Genomic DNA, 19,624 nt, shown 5'->3' with positions numbered 1-19,624 from the left:
AGAGATAGGTAAGGAACTGCTGCCCATTGGTGGCCATATTGGCTCTGGAGCCCCATAGACATCAATGCATTACTGGCCCTGACTTAGAGCCACAGTAGAGCCAGTTTCATAATAACATTAAAACACATAGATGAGATTAGAGAAAGGTAGGAAACTGGTGCCCAGTGGTGGCCATTTTGGCTCTGGAGCTCCATAGACATCAATGCATTACCAGCCCCCACTTAGAGCCACAATAGAGCCAGTTTCATAATAACATTAAAACACATAGATGAGATTAGAGAAGGGTAGGAAACTGGTGCCCAGTGGCGGCCATTTTGGCTCTGGAGCTCCATAGACATCAATGCATTACCGGCCCACACTTAGAGCCACAATGGAGCCAGTTTCATAGCAACATTAAAACACTCAAATTAGAGAAAGGTAAGAAACTGCTGCCCATTGGTGGCCAAATTGGCTCTGGAGCTCCATAGACATCAATGCATTACTGGCCCTGACTTAGAGCCACAGTAGAGCCAGTTTCATAATAACATTAAAACACATAGATGAGATTAGAGAAAGGTAGGAAACTGGTGCCCATTGGCGGCCATTTTGGCTCTGGAGCTCCATAGACATCAATGCATTACCGGCCCACACTTAGAGCCACAATGCAGCCAGTTTCATAGCAACATTAAAACACTCAAATTAGAGATAGGTAAGGAACTGCTGCCCATTGGCAGCCATATTGGCTCTGGAGCCCCATAGACATCAATGCATTACTGGCCCTGACTTAGAGCCACAGTAGAGCCAGTTTCATAATAACATTAAAACACATAGATGAGATTAGAGAAAGGTAGGAAACTGGTGCCCAGTGGCGGCCATTTTTACTCTGGAGCTCCATAGACATCAATGCGTTACCGGCCCACACTTAGAGCCACAATGGAGCCAGTTTCATAGCAACATTAAAACACTCAAATTAGAGAAATGTAAGAAACTGCTGCCCATTGGCGGCCATATTGGCTCTGGAGCCCCATAGACATCAATGCATAACTGGCACTGACTTAGAGCCACAATAGAGCCAGTTTCATAATAACATTAAAACACATAGATGAGATTAGAGAAAGGTAGGAAACTGTTGCCCAGTGGCGGCCATTTTTGCTCTGGTGCTCCATAGACATCAATGCATTACCGGCCCACACTTAGAGCCACAATGGAGCCAGTTTCATAGCAACATTAAAACACTCAAATTAGAGATAGGTAAGGAACTGCTGCCCATTGGCGGCCATATTGGCTCTGGAGCCCCATAGACATCAATGCATTACTGGCCCTGACTTAGAGCCACAGTAGAGCCAGTTTCATAATAACATTAAAACACATAGATGAGATTAGAGAAAGGTAGGAAACTGGTGCCCAGTGGTGGCCATTTTGGCTCTGGAGCTCAATAGACATCAATGCATTACCAGCCCCCACTTAGAGCCACAATAGAGCCAGTTTCATAATAACATTAAAACACATAGATGAGATTAGAGAAGGGTAGGAAACTGGTGCCCAGTGGCGGCCATTTTGGCTCTGGAGCTCCATAGACATCAATGCATTACCGGCCCACACTTAGAGCCACAATGGAGCCAGTTTCATAGCAACATTAAAACACTCAAATTAGAGAAAGGTAAGAAACTGCTGCCCATTGGTGGCCACATTGGCTCTGGAGCTCCATAGACATCAATGCATTACTGGCCCTGACTTAGAGCCACAGTAGAGCCAGTTTCATAATAACATTAAAACACATAGATGAGATTAGAGAAAGGTAGGAAACTGGTGCCCATTGGCGGCCATTTTGGCTCTGGAGCTCCATAGACATCAATGCATTACCGGCCCACACTTAGAGCCACAATGGAGCCAGTTTCATAGCAACATTAAAACACTCAAATTAGAGATAGGTAAGGAACTGCTGCCCATTGGTGGCCATATTGGCTCTGGAGCCCCATAGACATCAATGCATTACTGGCCCTGACTTAGAGCCACAGTAGAGCCAGTTTCATAATAACATTAAAACACATAGATGAGATTAGAGAAAGGTAGGAAACTGGTGCCCAGTGGTGGCCATTTTGGCTCTGGAGCTCCATAGACATCAATGCATTACCAGCCCCCACTTAGAGCCACAATAGAGCCAGTTTCAGAATAACATTAAAACACATAGATGAGATTAGAGAAGGGTAGGAAACTGGTGCCCAGTGGCGGCCATTTTGGCTCTGGAGCTCCATAGACATCAATGCATTACCGGCCCACACTTAGAGCCACAATGGAGCCAGTTTCATAGCAACATTAAAACACTCAAATTAGAGAAAGGTAAGAAACTGCTGCCCATTGGTGGCCAAATTGGCTCTGGAGCTCCATAGACATCAATGCATTACTGGCCCTGACTTAGAGCCACAGTAGAGCCAGTTTCATAATAACATTAAAACACATAGATGAGATTAGAGAAAGGTAGGAAACTGGTGCCCATTGGCGGCCATTTTGGCTCTGGAGCTCCATAGACATCAATGCATTACCGGCCCACACTTAGAGCCACAATGCAGCTAGTTTCATAGCAACATTAAAACACTCAAATTAGAGATAGGTAAGGAACTGCTGCCCATTGGTGGCCATATTGGCTCTGGAGCCCCATAGACATCAATGCATTACTGGCCCTGACTTAGAGCCACAGTAGAGCCAGTTTCATAATAACATTAAAACACATAGATGAGATTAGAGAAAGGTAGGAAACTGGTGCCCAGTGGTGGCCATTTTGGCTCTGGAGCTCCATAGACATCAATGCATTACCAGCCCCCACTTAGAGCCACAATAGAGCCAGTTTCATAATAACATTAAAACACATAGATGAGATTAGAGAAGGGTAGGAAACTGGTGCCCAGTGGCGGCCATTTTGGCTCTGGAGCTCCATAGACATCAATGCATTACCGGCCCACACTTAGAGCCACAATGGAGCCAGTTTCATAGCAACATTAAAACACTCAAATTAGAGAAAGGTAAGAAACTGCTGCCCATTGGTGGCCAAATTGGCTCTGGAGCTCCATAGACATCAATGCATTACTGGCCCTGACTTAGAGCCACAGTAGAGCCAGTTTCATAATAACATTAAAACACATAGATGAGATTAGAGAAAGGTAGGAAACTGGTGCCCATTGGCGGCCATTTTGGCTCTGGAGCTCCATAGACATCAATGCATTACCGGCCCACACTTAGAGCCACAATGCAGCCAGTTTCATAGCAACATTAAAACACTCAAATTAGAGATAGGTAAGGAACTGCTGCCCATTGGCAGCCATATTGGCTCTGGAGCCCCATAGACATCAATGCATTACTGGCCCTGACTTAGAGCCACAGTAGAGCCAGTTTCATAATAACATTAAAACACATAGATGAGATTAGAGAAAGGTAGGAAACTGGTGCCCAGTGGCGGCCATTTTTACTCTGGAGCTCCATAGACATCAATGCGTTACCGGCCCACACTTAGAGCCACAATGGAGCCAGTTTCATAGCAACATTAAAACACTCAAATTAGAGAAATGTAAGAAACTGCTGCCCATTGGCGGCCATATTGGCTCTGGAGCCCCATAGACATCAATGCATAACTGGCACTGACTTAGAGCCACAATAGAGCCAGTTTCATAATAACATTAAAACACATAGATGAGATTAGAGAAAGGTAGGAAACTGTTGCCCAGTGGCGGCCATTTTTGCTCTGGTGCTCCATAGACATCAATGCATTACCGGCCCACACTTAGAGCCACAATGGAGCCAGTTTCATAGCAACATTAAAACACTCAAATTAGAGATAGGTAAGGAACTGCTGCCCATTGGCGGCCATATTGGCTCTGGAGCCCCATAGACATCAATGCATTACTGGCCCTGACTTAGAGCCACAGTAGAGCCAGTTTCATAATAACATTAAAACACATAGATGAGATTAGAGAAAGGTAGGAAACTGGTGCCCAGTGGTGGCCATTTTGGCTCTGGAGCTCAATAGACATCAATGCATTACCAGCCCCCACTTAGAGCCACAATAGAGCCAGTTTCATAATAACATTAAAACACATAGATGAGATTAGAGAAGGGTAGGAAACTGGTGCCCAGTGGCGGCCATTTTGGCTCTGGAGCTCCATAGACATCAATGCATTACCGGCCCACACTTAGAGCCACAATGGAGCCAGTTTCATAGCAACATTAAAACACTCAAATTAGAGAAAGGTACGAAACTGCTGCCCATTGGTGGCCACATTGGCTCTGGAGCTCCATAGACATCAATGCATTACTGGCCCTGACTTAGAGCCACAGTAGAGCCAGTTTCATAAAAACATTAAAACACATAGATGAGATTAGAGAAAGGTAGGAAACTGGTGCCCATTGGCGGCCATTTTGGCTCTGGAGCTCCATAGACATCAATGCATTACCGGCCCACACTTAGAGCCACAATGGAGCCAGTTTCATAGCAACATTAAAACACTCAAATTAGAGATAGGTAAGGAACTGCTGCCCATTGGTGGCCATATTGGCTCTGGAGCCCCATAGACATCAATGCATTACTGGCCCTGACTTAGAGCCACAGTAGAGCCAGTTTCATAATAACATTAAAACACATAGATGAGATTAGAGAAAGGTAGGAAACTGGTGCCCAGTGGTGGCCATTTTGGCTCTGGAGCTCCATAGACATCAATGCATTACCAGCCCCCACTTAGAGCCACAATAGAGCCAGTTTCAGAATAACATTAAAACACATAGATGAGATTAGAGAAGGGTAGGAAACTGGTGCCCAGTGGCGGCCATTTTGGCTCTGGAGCTCCATAGACATCAATGCATTACCGGCCCACACTTAGAGCCACAATGGAGCCAGTTTCATAGCAACATTAAAACACTCAAATTAGAGAAAGGTAAGAAACTGCTGCCCATTGGTGGCCAAATTGGCTCTGGAGCTCCATAGACATCAATGCATTACTGGCCCTGACTTAGAGCCACAGTAGAGCCAGTTTCATAATAACATTAAAACACATAGATGAGATTAGAGAAAGGTAGGAAACTGGTGCCCATTGGCGGCCATTTTGGCTCTGGAGCTCCATAGACATCAATGCATTACCGGCCCACACTTAGAGCCACAATGCAGCTAGTTTCATAGCAACATTAAAACACTCAAATTAGAGATAGGTAAGGAACTGCTGCCCATTGGTGGCCATATTGGCTCTGGAGCCCCATAGACATCAATGCATTACTGGCCCTGACTTAGAGCCACAGTAGAGCCAGTTTCATAATAACATTAAAACACATAGATGAGATTAGAGAAAGGTAGGAAACTGGTGCCCAGTGGTGGCCATTTTGGCTCTGGAGCTCCATAGACATCAATGCATTACCAGCCCCCACTTAGAGCCACAATAGAGCCAGTTTCATAATAACATTAAAACACATAGATGAGATTAGAGAAGGGTAGGAAACTGGTGCCCAGTGGCGGCCATTTTGGCTCTGGAGCTCCATAGACATCAATGCATTACCGGCCCACACTTAGAGCCACAATGGAGCCAGTTTCATAGCAACATTAAAACACTCAAATTAGAGAAAGGTAAGAAACTGCTGCCCATTGGTGGCCAAATTGGCTCTGGAGCTCCATAGACATCAATGCATTACTGGCCCTGACTTAGAGCCACAGTAGAGCCAGTTTCATAATAACATTAAAACACATAGATGAGATTAGAGAAAGGTAGGAAACTGGTGCCCATTGGCGGCCATTTTGGCTCTGGAGCTCCATAGACATCAATGCATTACCGGCCCACACTTAGAGCCACAATGCAGCCAGTTTCATAGCAACATTAAAACACTCAAATTAGAGATAGGTAAGGAACTGCTGCCCATTGGCGGCCATATTGGCTCTGGAGCCCCATAGACATCAATGCATTACTGGCCCTGACTTAGAGCCACAGTAGAGCCAGTTTCATAATAACATTAAAACACATAGATGAGATTAGAGAAAGGTAGGAAACTGGTGCCCAGTGGCGGCCATTTTTACTCTGGAGCTCCATAGACATCAATGCGTTACCGGCCCACACTTAGAGCCACAATGGAGCCAGTTTCATAGCAACATTAAAACACTCAAATTAGAGAAATGTAAGAAACTGCTGCCCATTGGCGGCCATATTGGCTCTGGAGCCCCATAGACATCAATGCATAACTGGCACTGACTTAGAGCCACAATAGAGCCAGTTTCATAATAACATTAAAACACATAGATGAGATTAGAGAAAGGTAGGAAACTGGTGCCCAGTGGCGGCCATTTTTGCTCTGGTGCTCCATAGATATCAATGCATTACCGGCCCACACTTAGAGCCACAATGGAGCCAGTTTCATAGCAACATTAAAACACTCAAATTAGAGATAGGTAAGGAACTGCTGCCCATTGGCGGCCATATTGGCTCTGGAGCCCCATAGACATCAATGCATTACTGGCCCTGACTTAGAGCCACAGTAGAGCCAGTTTCATAATAACATTAAAACACATAGATGAGATTAGAGAAAGGTAGGAAACTGGTGCCCAGTGGTGGCAATTTTGGCTCTGGAGCTCCATAGACATCAATGCATTACCAGCCCCCACTTAGAGCCACAATAGAGCCAGTTTCATAATAACATTAAAACACATAGATGAGATTAGAGAAGGGTAGGAAACTGGTGCCCAGTGGCGGCCATTTTGGCTCTGGAGCTCCATAGACATCAATGCATTACCGGCCCACACTTAGAGCCACAATGGAGCCAGTTTCATAGCAACATTAAAACACTCAAATTAGAGATAGGTAAGGAACTGCTGCCCATTGGTGGCCATATTGGCTCTGGAGCCCCATAGACATCAATGCATTACTGGCCCTGACTTAGAGCCACAGTAGAGCCAGTTTCATAATAACATTAAAACACATAGATGAGATTAGAGAAAGGTAGGAAACTGGTGCCCAGTGGTGGCCATTTTGGCTCTGGAGCTCCATAGACATCAATGCATTACCAGCCCCCACTTCGAGCCACAATAGAGCCAGTTTCAGAATAACATTAAAACACATAGATGAGATTAGAGAAGGGTAGGAAACTGGTGCCCAGTGGCGGCCATTTTGGCTCTGGAGCTCCATAGACATCAATGCATTACCGGCCCACACTTAGAGCCACAATGGAGCCAGTTTCATAGCAACATTAAAACACTCAAATTAGAGAAAGGTAAGAAACTGCTGCCCATTGGTGGCCAAATTGGCTCTGGAGCTCCATAGACATCAATGCATTACTGGCCCTGACTTAGAGCCACAATAGAGCCAGTTTCATAATAACATTAAAACACATAGATGAGATTAGAGAAGGGTAGGAAACTGGTGCCCAGTGGCGGCCATTTTGGCTCTGGAGCTCCATAGACATCAATGCATTACCGGCCCACACTTAGAGCCACAATGCAGCCAGTTTCATAGCAACATTAAAACACTCAAATTAGAGATAGGTAAGGAACTGCTGCCCATTGGTGGCCATATTGGCTCTGGAGCCCCATAGACATCAATGCATTACTGGCCCTGACTTAGAGCCACAGTAGAGCCAGTTTCATAATAACATTAAAATACATAGATGAGATTAGAGAAAGGTAGGAAACTGGTGCCCAGTGGTGGCCATTTTGGCTCTGGAGCTCCATAGACATCAATGCATTACCAGCCCCCACTTAGAGCCACAATAGAGCCAGTTTCATAATAACATTAAAACACATAGATGAGATTAGAGAAGGGTAGGAAACTGGTGCCCAGTGGCGGCCATTTTGGCTCTGGAGCTCCATAGACATCAATGCATTACCGGCCCACACTTAGAGCCACAATGGAGCCAGTTTCATAGCAACATTAAAACACTCAAATTAGAGAAAGGTAAGAAACTGCTGCCCATTGGTGGCCAAATTGGCTCTGGAGCTCCATAGACATCAATGCATTACTGGCCCTGACTTAGAGCCACAGTAGAGCCAGTTTCATAATAACATTAAAACACATAGATGAGATTAGAGAAAGGTAGGAAACTGGTGCCCATTGGCGGCCATTTTGGCTCTGGAGCTCCATAGACATCAATGCATTACCGGCCCACACTTAGAGCCACAATGCAGCCAGTTTCATAGCAACATTAAAACACTCAAATTAGAGATAGGTAAGGAACTGCTGCCCATTGGCGGCCATATTGGCTCTGGAGCCCCATAGACATCAATGCATTACTGGCCCTGACTTAGAGCCACAGTAGAGCTAGTTTCATAATAACATTAAAACACATAGATGAGATTAGAGAAAGGTAGGAAACTGGTGCCCAGTGGTGGCCATTTTGGTTCTGGAGCTCCAGAGACATCAATGCATTACCAGCCCCCACTTAGAGTCACAATAGAGCCAGTTTCATAGCAACATTAAAACACTCAAATTAGAGAAAGGTAAGAAACTGCTGCCCATTGGTGGCCAAATTGGCTCTGGAGCTCCATAGACACCAATGCATTACTGGCCCTGACTTAGAGCCACAGTAGAGCCAGTTTCATAATAACATTAAAACACATAGATGAGATTAGAGAAAGGTAGGAAAATTGTGCCCATTGGCGGCCATTTTGGCTCTGGAGCTCCATAGAAATCAATGCATTACCAGCCCACACTTAGAGCCACAATGGAGCCAGTTTCAAAGCAACATTAAAACACTCAAATTAGAGAAAGGTAAGAAACTGCTGCCCATTGGCGGCCAAATTGGCTCTGGAGCCCCATAGACATCAATGCATTACTGGCCCTGACTTAGAGCCACAATAGGGCCAGTTTCATAATAACATTAAAACACATAGATGAGATTAGAGAAAGGTAGGAAACTGGTGCCCAGTGGCGGCCATTTTGGCTCTGGAGCTCCATAGACAATAATGCATTACCGGCCCACACTTAGAGCCACAATGGAGCCAGTTTCATAGCAACATTAAAACACTCAAATTAGAGAAAGGTAAGAAACTGCTGCCCATTGGTGGCCAAATTGGCTCTGGAGCTCCATAGACATCAATGCATTACTGGCCCTGACTTAGAGCCACAGTAGAGCCAGTTTCATAATAACATTAAAACACATAGATGAGATTAGAGAAAGGTAGGAAACTGGTGCCCATTGGCGGCCATTTTGGCTCTGGAGCTCCATAGACATCAATGCATTACCAGCCCCCACTTAGAGCCACAATAGAGCCAGTTTCATAATAACATTAAAACACATAGATGAGATTAGAGAAGGGTAGGAAACTGGTGCCCAGTGGCGGCCATTTTGGCTCTGGAGCTCCATAGACATCAATGCATTACCGGCCCACACTTAGAGCCACAATGGAGCCAGTTTCATAGCAACATTAAAACACTCAAATTAGAGAAAGGTAAGAAACTGCTGCCCATTGGTGGCCAAATTGGCTCTGGAGCTCCATAGACATCAATGCATTACTGGCCCTGACTTAGAGCCACAGTAGAGCCAGTTTCATAATAACATTAAAACACATAGATGAGATTAGAGAAAGGTAGGAAACTGGTGCCCATTGGCGGCCATTTTGGCTCTGGAGCTCCATAGACATCAATGCATTACCGGCCCACACTTAGAGCCACAATGCAGCCAGTTTCATAGCAACATTAAAACACTCAAATTAGAGATAGGTAAGGAACTGCTGCCCATTGGCGGCCATATTGGCTCTGGAGCCCCATAGACATCAATGCATTACTGGCCCTGACTTAGAGCCACAGTAGAGCCAGTTTCATAATAACATTAAAACACATAGATGAGATTAGAGAAAGGTAGGAAACTGGTGCCCAGTGGCGGCCATTTTTACTCTGGAGCTCCATAGACATCAATGCGTTACCGGCCCACACTTAGAGCCACAATGGAGCCAGTTTCATAGCAACATTAAAACACTCAAATTAGAGATAGGTAAGGAACTGCTGCCCATTGGCGGCCATATTGGCTCTGGAGCCCCATAGACATCAATGCATTACTGGCCCTGACTTAGAGCCACAGTAGAGCCAGTTTCATAATAACATTAAAACACATAGATGAGATTAGAGAAAGGTAGGAAACTGGTGCCCAGTGGTGGCCATTTTGGCTCTGGAGCTCCATAGACATCAATGCATTACCAGCCCCCACTTAGAGCCACAATAGAGCCAGTTTCATAATAACATTAAAACACATAGATGAGATTAGAGAAGGGTAGGAAACTGGTGCCCAGTGGCGGCCATTTTGGCTCTGGAGCTCCATAGACATCAATGCATTACCGGCCCACACTTAGAGCCACAATGGAGCCAGTTTCATAGCAACATTAAAACACTCAAATTAGAGATAGGTAAGGAACTGCTGCCCATTGGTGGCCATATTGGCTCTGGAGCCCCATAGACATCAATGCATTACTGGCCCTGACTTAGAGCCACAGTAGAGCCAGTTTCATAATAACATTAAAACACATAGATGAGATTAGAGAAAGGTAGGAAACTGGTGCCCAGTTGTGGCCATTTTGGCTCTGGAGCTCCATAGACATCAATGCATTACCAGCCCCCACTTAGAGCCACAATAGAGCCAGTTTCAGAATAACATTAAAACACATAGATGAGATTAGAGAAAGGTAGGAAACTGGTGCCCATTGGCGGCCATTTTGGCTCTGGAGCTCCATAGACATCAATGCATTACCGGCCCACACTTAGAGCCACAATGCAGCCAGTTTCATAGCAACATTAAAACACTCAAATTAGAGTTAGGTAAGGAACTGCTGCCCATTGGCGGCCATATTGGCTCTGGAGCCCCATAGACATCAATGCATTACTGGCCCTGACTTAGAGCCACAATAGGGCCAGTTTCATAATAACATTAAAACACATAGATGAGATTAGAGAAAGGTAGGAAACTGGTGCCCAGTGGCGGCCATTTTGGCTCTGGAGCTCCATAGACAATAATGCATTACCGGCCCACACTTAGAGCCACAATGGAGCCAGTTTCATAGCAACATTAAAACACTCAAATTAGAGAAATGTAAGAAACTGCTGCCCATTGGCGGCCATATTGGCTCTGGAGCCCCATAGACACCAATGCATTACTGGCCCTGACTTAGAGCCACAGTAGAGCCAGTTTCATAATAACATTAAAACACATAGATGAGATTAGAGAAATGTAGGAAACTGTTGCCCATTGGCGGCCATTTTGGCTCTGGAGCTCCATAGACATCAATGCATTACCAGCCCACACTTAGAGCCACAATGGAGCTAGTTTCATAGCAACATTAAAACACTAAAATTAGAGAAAGGTAAGAAACTACTGCCCATTGGCGGCCATATTGGCTCTGGAGCCCCATAGACATCAATGCATTACTGGCCCTGACTTAGAGCCACAGTAGAGCCAGTTTCATAATAACATTAAAACACATAGATGAGATTAGAGAAAGGTAGGAAACTGGTGCCCAGTGGCGGCCATTTCTGCTCTGGAGCTCCATAGACATCAATGCATTACCGGCCCACACTTAGAGCCACAATGGAGCCAGTTTCATAGCAACATTAAAACACCCAAATTAGAGAAAGGCAAGAAACTGCTGCCCATTGGTGGCCAAATTGGCTCTGGAGCTCCATAGACATCAATGCATTACTGGCCCTGACTTAGAGCCACAGTAGAGCCAGTTTAATAATAACATTAAAACACATAGATGAGATTAGAGAAAGGTAGGAAAATGGTGCCCATTGGCGGCCATTTTGGCTCTGGAGCTCCATAGACATCAATGCATTACCGGCCCACACTTAGAGCCACAATGGAGCCAGTTTCATAGCAACATTAAAACACTCAAATTAGAGATAGGTAAGGAACTGCTGCCCATTGGCGGCCATATTGGCTCTGGAGCCCCATAGACATCAATGCATTACTGGCCCTGACTTAGAGCCACAGTAGAGCCAGTTTCATAATAACATTAAAACACATAGATGAGATTAGAGAAAGGTAGGAAACTGGTGCCCATTGGCGGCCATTTTGGCTCTGGAGCTCCATAGACATCAATGCATTACCGGCCCACACTTAGAGCCACAATGGAGCCAGTTTCATAGCAACATTAAAACACTCAAATTAGAGATAGGTAAGGAACTGCTGCCCATTGGCGGCCATATTGGCTCTGGAGCCCCATAGACATCAATACATTACTGGCCCTGACTTAGAGACACAGTAGAGCCAGTTTCATAATAACATTAAAACACATAGATGAGATTAGAGAAAGGTAGGAAACTGGTGCCCAGTGGTGGCCATTTTGGCTCTGGAGCTCCAGAGACATCAATGCATTACCAGCCCCCACTTAGAGCCACAATAGATCCAGTTTCATAATAACATTAAAACAGATAGATGAGATTTGAGAAGGGTAGGAAACTGGTGCCCAGTGGCGGCCATTTTGGCTCTGGAGCTCCATAGACATCAATGCATTACCGGCCCACACTTAGTGCCACAATGGAGCCAGTTTCATAGCAACATTAAAACACTCAAATTAGAGAAAGGTAAGAAACTGCTGCCCATTGGTGGCCAAATTGGCTCTGGAGCTCCATAGACATCAATGCATTACTGGCCCTGCCTTAGAGCCACAGTAGAGCCAGTTTCATAATAACATTAAAACACATAGATGAGATTAGAGAAAGGTAGGAAACTGGTGCCCAGTGGCGGCCATTTTGGCTCTGGAGCTCCATAGACATCAATGCATTACCAGCCCACACTTAGAGCCACAATGGAGCCAGTTTCATAGCAACATTAAAACACTCAAATTAGAGATAGGTAAGGAACTGCTGCCCATTGGCGGCCATATTGGCTCTGGAGCCCCATAGACATCAATGCATTACTGGCCCTGATTTAGAGCCACAGTAGAGCCAGTTTCATAATAACATTAAAACACATAGATGAGATTAGAGAAAGGTAGGAAACTGGTGCCCAGTGGTGGCAATTTTGGCTGTGGAGCTCCAGAGACATCAATGCATTACCAGCCCCCACTTAGAGCCACAATAGAGCCAGTTTCATAATAACATTAAAACACATAGATGAGATTAGAGAAGGGTAGGAAACTGGTGCCCAGTGGCGGCGATTTTGGCTCTGGAGCTCCATAGACATCAATGCATTACCGGCCCACACTTAGAGCCACAATGGAGCCAGTTTCATTGCAACATTAAAACACTCAAATTAGAGAAAGGTAAGAAACTGCTGCCCATTGGCGGCCATATTGGCTCTGGAGCCCCATAGACATCAATGCATTACTGGCCCTGACTTAGAGCCACAATAGGGCCAGTTTCATAATAACATTAAAACACATAGATGAGATTAGAGAAAGGTAGGAAACTGGTGCCCAGTGGCGGCCATTTTGGCTCTGGAGCTCCATAGACAATAATGCATTACCGGCCCACACTTAGAGCCACAATGGAGCCAGTTTCATAGCAACATTAAAACACTCAAATTAGAGAAATGTAAGAAACTGCTGCCCATTGGCGGCCATATTGGCTCTGGAGCCCCATAGACACCAATGCATTACTGGCCCTGACTTAGAGCCACAATAGAGCCAGTTTCATAATAACTTTAAAACACATAGATGAGATTAGAGAAAGGTAGGAAACTGGTGCCCAGTGGCGGCCATTTTGGCTCTGGAGCTCCATAGACATCAATGCATTACCGGCCCACACTTAGAGCCACAATGGAGCCAGTTTCATTGCAACATTAAAACACTCAAATTAGAGAAAGGTAAGAAACTGCTGCCCATTGGCGGCCATATTGGCTCTGGAGCCCCATAGACATCAATGCATTACTGGCCCTGACTTAGAGCCACAGTAGAGCCAGTTTCATAATAACATTAAAACACATAGATGAGATTAGAGAAATGTAGAAAACTGTTGCCCATTGGCGGCCATTTTGGCTCTGGAGCTCCATAGACATCAATGCATTACCAGCCCACACTTAGAGCCACAATGGAGCCAGTTTCATAGCAACATTAAAACACTAAAATTAGAGAAAGGTAAGAAACTACTGCCCATTGGCGGCCATATTGGCTCTGGAGCCCCATAGACATCAATGCATTACTGGCCCTGACTTAGAGCCACAATAGAGCCAGTTTCATAATAACATTATAACACATAGATGAGATTAGAGAAAGGATGGAAACTGGTGCCCAGTGGCGGCCATTTTGGCTCTGGAGCTAAATAGACATCAATGCATTACCAGCCCACACTTAGTGCCACAATGGAGCCAGTTTCATAGCAACATTAAAACACTCAAATTAGAGAAAGGTAAGAAACTGCTGCCCTTTGGCGGCCATATTGGCTCTGGAGCCCCATAGACATCAATGCATTACTGGCCCTGACTTAGAGCCACAGTAGAGCCAGTTTCATAATAACATTAAAACACATAGATGAGATTAGAGAAAGGTAGGAAACTGGTGCCCATTGGCGGCCATTTTGGCTCTGGAGCTCCATAGACATCAATGCATTACCGGCCCACACTTAGAGCCACAATGCAGCCAGTTTCATAGCAACATTAAAACACTCAAATTAGAGATAGGTAAGGAACTGCTGCCCATTGGCGGCCATATTGGCTCTGGAGCCCCATAGACATCAATGCATTACTGGCCCTGACTTAGAGCCACAGTAGAGCCAGTTTCATAATAACATTAAAACACATAGATGAGATTAGAGAAAGGTAGGAAACTGGTGCCCAGTGGCGGCCATTTTTACTCTGGAGCTCCATAGACATCAATGCGTTACCGGCCCACACTTAGAGCCACAATGGAGCCAGTTTCATAGCAACATTAAAACACTCAAATTAGAGAAATGTAAGAAACTGCTGCCCATTGGCGGCCATATTGGCTCTGGAGCCCCATAGACATCAATGCATAACTGGCACTGACTTAGAGCCACAATAGAGCCAGTTTCATAATAACATTAAAACACATAGATGAGATTAGAGAAAGGTAGGAAACTGGTGCCCAGTGGCGGCCATTTTTGCTCTGGTGCTCCATAGATATCAATGCATTACCGGCCCACACTTAGAGCCACAATGGAGCCAGTTTCATAGCAACATTAAAACACTCAAATTAGAGATAGGTAAGGAACTGCTGCCCATTGGCGGCCATATTGGCTCTGGAGCCCCATAGACATCAATGCATTACTGGCCCTGACTTAGAGCCACAGTAGAGCCAGTTTCATAATAACATTAAAACACATAGATGAGATTAGAGAAAGGTAGGAAACTGGTGCCCAGTGGTGGCCATTTTGGCTCTGGAGCTCCATAGACATCAATGCATTACCAGCCCCCACTTAGAGCCACAATAGAGCCAGTTTCATAATAACATTAAAACACATAGATGAGATTAGAGAAGGGTAGGAAACTGGTGCCCAGTGGCGGCCATTTTTGCTCTGGAGCTCCATAGACATCAATGCATTACCGGCCCACACTTAGAGCCACAATGGAGCCAGTTTCATAGCAACATTAAAACACTCAAATTAGAGATAGGTAAGGAACTGCTGCCCATTGGTGGCCATATTGGCTCTGGAGCCCCATAGACATCAATGCATTACTGGCCCTGACTTAGAGCCACAGTAGAGCCAGTTTCATAATAACATTAAAACACATAGATGAGATTAGAGAAAGGTAGGAAACTGGTGCCCAGTTGTGGCCATTTTGGCTCTGGAGCTCCATAGACATCAATGCATTACCAGCCCCCACTTAGAGCCACAATAGAGCCAGTTTCAGAATAACATTAAAACACATAGATGAGATTAGAGAAGGGTAGGAAACTGGTGCCCAGTGGCGGCCATTTTGGCTCTGGAGCTCCATAGACATCAATGCATTACCGGCCCACACTTAGAGCCACAATGGAGCCAGTTTCATAGCAACATTAAAACACTCAAATTAGAGAAAGGTAAGAAACTGCTGCCCATTGGTGGCCAAATTGGCTCTGGAGCTCCATAGACATCAATGCATTACTGGCCCTGACTTAGAGCCACAATAGAGCCAGTTTCATAATAACATTAAAACACATAGATGAGATTAGAGAAGGGTAGGAAACTGGTGCCCAGTGGCGGCCATTTTGGCTCTGGAGCTCCATAGACATCAATGCATTACCGGCCCACACTTAGAGCCACAATGGAGCCAGTTTCATAGCAACATTAAAACACTCAAATTAGAGATAGGTAAGGAACTGCTGCCCATTGGTGGCCATATTGGCTCTGGAGCCCCATAGACATCAATGCATTACTGGCCCTGACTTAGAGCCACAGTAGAGCCAGTTTCATAATAACATTAAAACACATAGATGAGATTAGAGAAAGGTAGGAAACTGGTGCCCAGTGGTGGCCATTTTGGCTCTGGAGCTCCATAGACATCAATGCATTACCAGCCCCCACTTAGAGCCACAATAGAGCCAGTTTCATAATAACATTAAAACACATAGATGAGATTAGAGAAGGGTAGGAAACTGGTGCCCAGTGGCGGCCATTTTGGCTCTGGAGCTCCATAGACATCAATGCATTACCGGCCCACACTTAGAGCCACAATGGAGCCAGTTTCATAGCAACATTAAAACACTTAAATTAGAGAAAGGTAAGAAACTGCTGCCCATTGGTGGCCAAATTGGCTCTGGAGCTCCATAGACATCAATGCATTACTGGCCCTGACTTAGAGCCACAGTAGAGCCAGTTTCATAATAACATTAAAACACATAGATGAGATTAGAGAAAGGTAGGAAACTGGTGCCCAGTGGCGGCCATTTTGGCTCTGGAGCTCCATAGACAATAATGCATTACCGGCCCACACTTAGAGCCACAATGGAGCCAGTTTCATAGCAACATTAAAACACTCAAATTAGAGAAATGTAAGAAACTGCTGCCCATTGGCGGCCATATTGGCTCTGGAGCCCCATAGACACCAATGCATTACTGGCCCTGACTTAGAGCCACAGTAGAGCCAGTTTCATAATAACATTAAAACACATAGATGAGATTAGAGAAATGTAGGAAACTGTTGCCCATTGGCGGCCATTTTGGCTCTGGAGCTCCATAGACATCAATGCATTACCAGCCCACACTTAGAGCCACAATGGAGCCAGTTTCATAGCAACATTAAAACACTAAAATTAGAGAAAGGTAAGAAACTACTGCCCATTGGCGGCCATATTGGCTCTGGAGCCCCATAGACATCAATGCATTACTGGCCCTGACTTAGAGCCACAGTAGAGCCAGTTTCATAATAACATTAAAACACATAGATGAGATTAGAGAAAGGTAGGAAACTGGTGCCCAGTGGCGGCCATTTCTGCTCTGGAGCTCCATAGACATCAATGCATTACCGGCCCACACTTAGAGCCACAATGGAGCCAGTTTCATAGCAACATTAAAACACCCAAATTAGAGAAAGGTAAGAAACTGCTGCCCATTGGTGGCCAAATTGGCTCTGGAGCTCCATAGACATCAATGCATTACTGGCCCTGACTTAGAGCCACAGTAGAGCCAGTTTAATAATAACATTAAAACACATAGATGAGATTAGAGAAAGGTAGGAAAATGGTGCCCATTGGCGGCCATTTTGGCTCTGGAGCTCCATAGACATCAATGCATTACCGGCCCACACTTAGAGCCACAATGGAGCCAGTTTCATAGCAACATTAAAACACTCAAATTAGAGATAGGTAAGGAACTGCTGCCCATTGGCGGCCATATTGGCTCTGGAGCCCCATAGACATCAATGCATTACTGGCCCTGACTTAGAGCCACAGTAGAGCCAGTTTCATAATAACATTAAAACACATAGATGAGATTAGAGAAAGGTAGGAAACTGGTGCCCATTGGCGGCCATTTTGGCTCTGGAGCTCCATAGACATCAATGCATTACCGGCCCACACTTAGAGCCACAATGGAGCCAGTTTCATAGCAACATTTAAACACTCAAATTAGAGATAGGTAAGGAACTGCTGCCCATTGGCGGCCATATTGGCTCTGGAGCCCCATAGACATCAATACATTACTGGCCCTGACTTAGAGACACAGTAGAGCCAGTTTCATAATAACATTAAAACACATAGATGAGATTAGAGAAAGGTAGGAAACTGGTGCCCAGTGGTGGCCATTTTGGCTCTGGAGCTCCAGAGACATCAATGCATTACCAGCCCCCACTTAGAGCCACAATAGATCCAGTTTCATAATAACATTAAAACAGATAGATGAGATTTGAGAAGGGTAGGAAACTGGTGCCCAGTGGCGGCCATTTTGGCTCTGGAGCTCCATAGACATCAATGCATTACCGGCCCACACTTAGTGCCACAATGGAGCCAGTTTCATAGCAACATTAAAACACTCAAATTAGAGAAAGGTAAGAAACTGCTGCCCATTGGTGGCCAAATTGGCTCTGGAGCTCCACAGACATCAATGCATTACTGGCCCTGCCTTAGAGCCACAGTAGAGCCAGTTTCATAATAACATTAAAACACATAGATGAGATTAGAGAAAGGTAGGAAACTGGTGCCCAGTGGCGGCCATTTTGGCTCTGGAGCTCCATAGACATCAATGCATTACCAGCCCACACTTAGAGCCACAATGGAGCCAGTTTCATAGCAACATTAAAACACTCAAATTAGAGATAGGTAAGGAACTGCTGCCCATTGGCGGCCATATTGGCTCTGGAGCCCCATAGACATCAATGCATTACTGGCCCTGACTTAGAGCCACAGTAGAGCCAGTTTCATAATAACATTAAAACACATAGATGAGATTAGAGAAAGGTAGGAAACTGGTGCCCAGTGGTGGCAATTTTGGCTGTGGAGCTCCAGAGACATCAATGCATTACCAGCCCCCACTTAGAGCCACAATAGAGCCAGTTTCATAATAACATTAAAACACATAGATGAGATTAGAGAAGGGTAGGAAACTGGTGCCCAGTGGCGGCGATTTTGGCTCTGGAGCTCCATAGACATCAATGCATTACCGGCCCACACTTAGAGCCACAATGGAGCCAGTTTCATAGCAACATTAAAACACTCAAATTAGAGAAAGGTAAGAAACTGCTGCCCATTGGTGGCCAAATTGGCTCTGGAGCTCCATAGACACCAATGCATTACTGGCCCTGACTTAGAGCCACAGTAGAGCCAGTTTCATAATAACATTAAAACACATAGATGAGATTAGAGAAAGGTAGGAAATTGTGCCCATTGGCGGCCATTTTGGCTCTGGAGCTCCATAGAAATCAATGCATTACCAGCCCACACTTAGAGCCACAATGGAGCCAGTTTCAAAGCAACATTAAAACACTCAAATTAGAGAAAGGTAAGAAACTGCTGCCCATTGGCGGCCAAATTGGCTCTGGAGCCCCATAGACATCAATGCATTACTGGCCCTGACTTAGAGCCACAATAGGGCCAGTTTCATAATAACATTAAAACACATAGATGAGATTAGAGAAAGGTAGGAAACTGGTGCCCAGTGGCGGCCATTTTGGCTCTGGAGCTCCATAGACAATAATGCATTACCGGCCCACACTTAGAGCCACAATGGAGCCAGTTTCATAGCAACATTAAAACACTCAAATTAGAGAAATGTAAGAAACTGCTGCCCATTGGCGGCCATATTGGCTCTGGAGCCCCATAGACACC

This window comes from Acipenser ruthenus, chromosome 58 (assembly GCF_902713425.1).
Source record: "Acipenser ruthenus chromosome 58, fAciRut3.2 maternal haplotype, whole genome shotgun sequence".
NCBI lineage: Eukaryota > Metazoa > Chordata > Actinopteri > Acipenseriformes > Acipenseridae > Acipenser > Acipenser ruthenus.
This window is presented reverse-complemented; position numbering follows the sequence as displayed.